At 41.2% G+C, this 7,953-nt stretch overlaps 1 long non-coding RNA gene across 1 annotated transcript in view; it reads left to right on the top strand.

Annotated features, from left to right (window-relative positions):
• Positions 1–6,745: 6,745 nt before the first annotated feature.
• Positions 6,746–7,953, top strand: part of LOC116702904 (uncharacterized) — an 18,345-nt gene continuing 17,137 nt past the window's right edge. The window contains exon 1 of the long non-coding RNA XR_004335286.1: positions 6,746–6,925. This is a non-coding gene — a long non-coding RNA (uncharacterized LOC116702904). The remainder of the gene's footprint in view (positions 6,926–7,953) is intronic.

The raw sequence follows: 7,953 nt of genomic DNA on the forward strand, positions 1-7,953 counted from the left end.
TTGTGTTGCCCATGTTAAATATTAGGTATTTGTAAGTGTAAATGAATCGATATGAGCCTATGACCGATGGTAACTTGTGACACAGTTAATCGAGCGCACTGAGCGCTGTTCTGCTTATTTCAGCGGTCTTATTTGTTTTCCCATCTGCAGAGTCAGCAAACACTTCAGAAGGTTTAAATAAACTCATTACCAACACTTTAAACACAATTATGACACAATTAATGACAGCATAACATTTTGACGATTTATTGACGTTTGCAGTATTTCAACAGGCACACTGCAGCTACCTACGTAATCTTTCTGCGGAGTTTCTCATGGCACGCCTACCCACTCTGCCTCTATCACCAGTTAACTTAAAAACCAGTTAAACCGAAACACCGGTCAGCACCTCCTTATTCAACGCTGCAGCTCAGGGGTGAGCGTTGTGTAGGACAGGAAGTTGAGCGCAGAAACAAAAATAAAAAACATCCGGTTAATTTTCAAAATAAAGTAGACCGTGCTCACAGTGGATCAAATTTCCCTGCACTACACCTTGAAAACACAGCACAGAGTTGTTCCCCCTCTATTCCTCTGGATAGAAACAAACAGTTGTTGTTTTTGTGGTTCTATTCTACATGAATTCGCTGTCAGCTGTCAGTCATGGCCGCAGCCATTCCGCAACAAATCCGGACCTGGTGGGTGTGGACGGACAGCGGAGCACAAAGCCGAGTCGCAGCGGAGCCGTTCTGCAGCCGTTGGAATTTGGGGGTTTGAGTAGTTGTTGAAACTAGAAAAGCACTATATAAAAAGTCCATTTATATACTATATACACACAAAAAGGATAATAATATCTTGTTTAACCCTCTGAGCCCGAGACACTCGCCCACGAGTTTAAAAGTACCTCTGATTGATAGTTTAATAACTTTTGAACCATACAAGCGATTTACTCACTTTCGGTTTCGTTTAAATCCTGACGTTTTCGGCTTTACGGCGGTCTTTTCCGTGTCTTTCTAGCCTCTACAGGGGGTTTTCTATCCAGCCTGGAACTTCAGCCTCTTTGGGCTTTAAATCCATACTGTTATATCCAAGATGACCACTTTTATCCATAATTCATCGCGTTTCGGCTCGTTTTCTTCCGCTAGATCGCTCCTCAGCGTCTGCCCTGTCTGTCCCGTCTATTGTTTCAGGAAGTACATGCCCATATATGGGAGATAAAGGCAAACTCTTTATGGAAGGCCAGAGGGGACAAAATGCCTATAGACTCTATGGAAGCCAAATAATGCAATATTTAGACACATTTGCTTGTATAACATTGCTGTGGGGTGTAATATCAATAAATTGACATATTATGTTTATTGGCATAAGTAAATGTATGAGAGCAAAACGTCTTGACTTTTTTTGGAAAAAATGCATGTATTTTGTCAAATGTATAGTTATAATGATTATCTTCACAGTGTGACTCCCAAGACATATGAGAGTGTTTAGAATGAAAAATGGCTTGGTTTTACTATATGTCTGTGATATCATAATATCTGGAAGATTCATTAATAATTTATTTATTTATTTATCTTTAAGGCCCTACAACCATTTTTAACATGCAAGTGACCTCACTGCAACCCAAATATTCCAATAACCCAGTTTGTCCTGAAAAAAATGATGTTCATATCTTGACTGTAGACAACAGGGTTGATGTTTTACAAGCTTTTTAAGAAAATAAAACCAGACGGAAATTAAACTGTAAAAATGGCCTCAGGGCCCAGAGCGTTAATCACTATACAGACATCAGGAGCCAGCAGTAAATTTCAAAAGGGCTTGCCTAGATGAGGGTGTTCTCAGCGAGGCACTGTGATTGCTGCCTGGCGAGGCATGCTAGCTGTCTCGCCAGACCTCACATTTTCAAAAACGTCGGAGCAAATGGACAAATAGCCTCAATCTTGATGAATCAACCACAGATTAAGACATCTAAAAACTGCATTTTCGTTGGTGCGGCTTGGTGCGGAATGCATTCTCATATACCTAAAATGTATTTAAACTTAGATATTATAGTTTGGGCCATGTCCCTTCTGCTAAAATGAAAGGGGTGGGATGTATGGCCTATACTGCAGTGAGCCACCAGGGTGCTCTCAAGATGTTTTTGGCTTTACTTGTATGGAGCTATCTAGCTGTCCATCTTTATATACAGTCTATGGTTACATGGTACACATAAGAGGCATGAAGAAGAAGCAGTGAGTTTATGAGATGATGAGATTTGGTTTGGCTGAACTTCAAACCTCCAACACATCATCAATAGTGGGTAAAGGTCATTGGCCATTGGTGAGTTTGACCATGGGGTTAGGGTTACCTGTACATCTTGTTTATACATCATTAAACACAGGAAAACATTTTTGTGGTAGGTCTGTTTTTGTCGACATGAATAAGGTTAGTATCTGTATGCCATAGCAAATGGGTGAAACAGAGTACAAATTGGCCTGGGTAGAAAACTGGTCTGTCTGCCTAAATAAGGCAGCGCCTGAATTTACTCCCAAATGCCAGGGCTTCTCTCTGGCTAATGAGCAGGGCTAAAACAAGTCACTAACAAGCACAAAAATATCATCAGAGAGTACCTCAATTTGATGTTGCTGTTTGTCCCTTACTGTGGCGCTTTCAGCATCCAAAGCGGGAAAAAAAAGGAGCAGCAGTAATGATGTCTAATGATCGAAACTAGTTAGACCTCCAGATGTAGGTCCCAGAGTGTGTGACATCCAGACAACCATTTCTGATTCCTGTGTTTATTTTAAGGCCTGTTCACCCTATATGTTACTCTAGCCTTCTGCAGCTGGCCTGACTGGCTGCCTTTGTTCACAGTATCCCACCACCACCACCACCACCACCACCACCACCTCCAACCCCTCTAGTTCCCCTCCCCCCTCTTCTCAGCCTCCACTCCCAAACACGTTGCCTGTACTTTTATTTTTCCTGGCAGTGCTCACCTCCTGCAGCTCTGTCAGTCTGTCAGAGAGAAGCACAGTACTGTGGGAGAGAAAGAGAGGAGATACCTCTGCATGCAAATCACAACCAGATGCTTTCCTTTCCTTCCAAATTTCTACTTTTTCCCCTCTTTGCTTCTCTTATTTTTCCACGCTTGTCCTTTGCTCCTCTCACCTTTCTCCTAGAAAAGATTTATCAGAATTTAGCTGACTTCAATTCAGTTTTATTTATAGTATCAAATCATAACAAGAGTTATCTCAAGACACTTTAGAGATAGGTCTAGACCACACTACTATTTTTACAATTTAAGACCCAAGCATTTAGTGCAACAGTGGCGAGCAAAAGCTTCCTTACAGGCATAACTGTAACAGCTTTTCCAACAGCAAAAGTCCTAAACGTATCTTAGTTCATTCAACATTTTAACAATAGCTGAATATCGAATCTTTAAAAGTTCAACATCGTTTCAAAATCATCCTCTTGGCATTCTAAATGTATATAGGACAGTAAAAGACAGCCTTTTAACTCACTTTCTATGTTTTTTCTTGCCTAGGTCTATTCTTCATTGCTCAGCTAACTCTCACTATTTTTCCCCCTCAAAACTTAAAGGCCCTTATTATTTGCCCAAGGAAGTAAAGCAAATGGGGAAAGTATGTCTTGGCTCAGTATGGTAGGGGCGGCATGTCTCCCCTGCTACAGCCAAATCACATCCAGATGGAGTATAAAAAAAAGAGGAAGGAGTCATGGATTAGATGGAGGTAGCTGCCATGTAAATGGATGTTTCCTGTTTGTGTTAGTCCTGGTAAAGACACTTCTATTTATGAAGGCTGGGGTGAGCTTTATTATCATGGCAACCACTGACGGCATGTCTCGAAGTAACAACAGCAGGTGAGGCAGCCTTTGTAGACACTGTCACCTATGGATCATTTGAATTGCTGGGGAGAACTCTTTTCCCTGCGGCAGTGATTACAGCACAACATGATCTGCGTGCGGTATGATAAGATAGAAGCACTAAGGGTGTCCAAAGGAAGATGCATCAACCATTTTCATTCTTTTCTGAGCCCACTGGATTGGACTCTCTGTTAAACAAAGGGTTAAAAGCATACTGAGTTATCATTCCTTAAAGCCTTTTCCTTTACACCAAGAGCACCAATTAGTGGGATCAACAAACAAAACTAATAGTTCATGAAGCTTCATTTGGACAACACTAGTATTTATGTTCTGCAGTGGTAGTTAATGCATTTCCATGAGTAAATTAGATGTCTGCTTAAGACAGTTTTCACCGTTAGCCAGCACCTCCTAGCAGACACATATTCATAATATTAACAATTGTGCAGGAAGAGGATTTTGTTTCTTATAGCATATTGATCCCTAAATAGTCTATATCGATGATTCATTCACAGGGTTTCTCTGGTGCCGACGCAAGATTCGACGGATGTCCATCATTTTCGGCCGGATGTCCGTCAACGTACTTTCTTTCCATGGTAATTATAATGGTTAACTGCTCCTCAAATCTCTGCAGGTTAAATCCAGACAGCTAGCTAGACTATCTGTCCAATCTGTCCACTTTTAAACTTACACATGTTCCACCTAAACAAGTTCCTTCCCGAGGCTATTTTGCAGAGGCCCAAGCCCAAGACGATTGTGATTGGTTTAAAGAAAAAAAAAAAATCTCCCATCCTGGAATGCTGCGTGGACTCGCCAGACCCTCCTTTGCAGTGCTGTGGAGGAAGGTCTGGCAATACGAGGCTACTTCCTAGATAACTTGACACTGCCTGTTTATATTTTGCAAGTGGCCATGGTATCAGCGTAATGTCATGCATGCCAATAACAGCCAATATGGCTAGTTGCTCATGTTAGCTTCTAACCTGCTGGACTTTCCGCTGCATTCTCGGGAATTGCTGTGGAGTTCACGCTCCTTTTACTGGAGTGTATGAGGCCATATGGGCAGAAATGTTCGAACATGTTAAAGCCATTTTTTCTTATAAATAGTCCTCTCTCGAACTCTGGTACTGCTGCTCACTCTGCTCCGCACCGTGCTCTCTGTCTCCCCCTGCTGATCATAAAGTGGATCTGTGCCCCAGTCATTTTAAACCCTCCCTCCAGCCTTAAGGCGACACACCAGTTTACATACAGCTTGAAAAACCAAATGGCAAAGGCCTAATAGAAAATGGAAAAGATAACATTTAAACTGTCAAATGATAAAGTGCAAATGCAAAACAATAACAGTTTATTTTTTTAACGACAGGGTTGGTAATGTTCAAAAGCAAGCAAGATATGAATGTTGCATCTCCTCGGGGGCTCCGTCTAACCTCTCCCCCTGCGCTCGGGCCACCCCCCCCACACACACACACATACACACACACACACACACACACACAGATGGGCATGAGCACCGCTGCGTCGCTGTATATTGGAATTAGTTACCAACCCCGCCTTTACATTTTTAATAGAAGTACCAGCTTCCAATTAAGCTTTTCCATTTCCCATTTTGAGTTTGATGTTTCCCTTTTTTCTTATTTACGTTGCCATTTTCAATTTTATCTTTACAATTCAAGCTTTAAGTTTGAGGATTTTCCCTTTAGGCTTTTGCATTTTAAATGTCACTTTTTTCATCGTCACTTAAGATGTTCAAATGATCAGTTTACATTTTAAAATGGCTTTTTTAAGTTCCTTTTTCTTTTTAAAGGTGCTGTACTCAATATTCAGAACATGGTTTGACAAAGTTATCATCTTAGTTCAGCCCCGGACTAAGATGATAACTTACAGATATCATACAATGATAATCCCACTTGTCATTCTTCCATGATATCTGCCATATAAAGGCAACTTTATTTAGTAGTTACATAATTGACTATGAGCACGAATGCTGGTTGTACAGTATTGCCAAAGTACAGAAAAACAATGAAGATAAAACTAAAAATATGAATGGAACAATATGTTCTACTTGTGCATATGACTTAGTGTGTTTGCATCTTCAAGTATACATTGAATCGACTTGAATCTGTTTCACACTGACGTAGCCCCACAGGGGAAGATCTCGTCTCTCACGGCCACCACTGTCCTGTTCAATCAGTGTCCATTCAAGCACAAAGCAGTGGCAATAAGAGGTCTGGGTCAAAAGTCACCAGAGGTGGAAGACCCTCTGCCCATCCCCTGACCCAGCAGATCGCCTCTCAAAGGTCTTATTGTGAGAGCAGTCGAGAGGAGAGACCATCAATCATCTGCCTCAACCATGTTCAGGAAGAAAAGCATTGTGGTGCAAAGGATGTGAGACCTCATAGTTAAATGGCATCCCCCATGCACGCATAGGTGCACACGAAATGCCAGCATCGCATGCTGGGAACACACATACTTCCAACTGCATGCATGCAGAGTGTCCAGCACATTCTTATTCTTTGGAGAAACCCTATGTTTAGTTTATTTTTTGTATTTAAATCATAAATAAATAAATTGAACATTATATTAAGCTTTGTTATATGTGTTTGGTTAACTTCAACGTACAGTATGTCATTTTCTGCCTCTAGGGAGCTCTCAGTCCAAATCATGGATGGAAATACAGAATCTGGATGATGTTGCATGGGATTATGAGAATTGCCGAGTACTCTGGCTCCAAAAAGAAGTCTGACTTTATAAACATCTATGAGAAAATGACTCACTTCTCACTTGATACCCCAGTGAACATTTTCACAATGACATTATGGTCTCAATCGCTAACTTCAAGTCATTTTGTAAATTATGGTCCCATTTATTTTAAATTAAAAGATAAAGAAGGGATGCATTAGGGGCGTAGCTACACGCCTATCTGTCAATCAAGACAGAGTCTTAGCAATGCTAACCATGGAACCGTGAACATTAAAATAGACCTTGAATTGTTTTTTGCTGTTGTCCGTGTTTTAAACTTAAAACTATGACCCTCTCACTGTGTATTTCCACTTCATCAAAATCAGTTGGAACATTTTGGTCGCTCTAAAAATGACTTGTTCAACATTTGGTAGCACCTCGACCAGCCAAAGCTAGCTGGCTAGCGGTAGCGTTTTAACCAGCTCTGTGTACTACCGTACATGCAGATGAACAGCACCCCTACCCAGAGGTCCCCGTTTACCCGCCGGATGCTGGATGACTCGCTTCAGCTGGTTGAAAATCTGCAACTTTCCCTCGTGTGTGTGTGTGTGTGTGTGTGTGTGTGTGTGTGTGTGTGTGTGTGTGTGTGTGTGTGTGAGATGCCAGTTAGTCGTGGGCAGTTGTGCGAACCTGTAACAGCTCAGCCTGTAGACCATAAAACCTCCCATCAGACCGTGACCTGATCTTATTCCCAGAGCTAGATACCAATCTTGCCGTCTCATTCCACCAAATAGCTGGCCAGGCCAAAGCTGACAGACAGCTGCTCTGCCCTTGTTTAGGACCGCACGGCCACTAAACTCAAAGCAATTTTAAGGGGTTTAACGCCAGACTGTTAATGTTTCACATCAATAAGTTCAGACCTACTGCCTGCTGCAGCGGTGGATAACTTCTGTGTTGCAGCTCCTGAAAATGTTAGAGCCACACAAATACAGGGGGTGATGTACCGCATAACAATCCCCATAAGTTAAATCTATTCTTTGGGTTAAACATATTTGAAATTACAAACATACATTTGTAACCCATTAAAGGTTATGGTTCTGTTGCTAATAAAGTTAAGTGATTGGCATTCACTGTCTTCTTGAAAAATTTGTTTTTCTAAATATCAGATTGCCTACCAAAGCTGCACTGATACATGATTTGATTCTTTAGCATAGCCTGTATATGATTGTATTTTGTGAAACATTTTTTCTTACCATTAAATGAACCTTCCCCAACGTTTTTATCATTGCCCATGTTGGGCTACTAAATACATTGGGGGGTGCTGCCTTAATCCTATCCTAAATCTATTTTTAATTTAACATGTAATCTTGATTATTCAATTCACCTCATGTGAGGCTATCATATTATAACTATAAAAGAAGGAATCTGTGTGTGTGTGTGTGTGTG

This window comes from Etheostoma spectabile, chromosome 15, assembly GCF_008692095.1.
Source record: "Etheostoma spectabile isolate EspeVRDwgs_2016 chromosome 15, UIUC_Espe_1.0, whole genome shotgun sequence".
Lineage (NCBI taxonomy): Eukaryota > Metazoa > Chordata > Actinopteri > Perciformes > Percidae > Etheostoma > Etheostoma spectabile.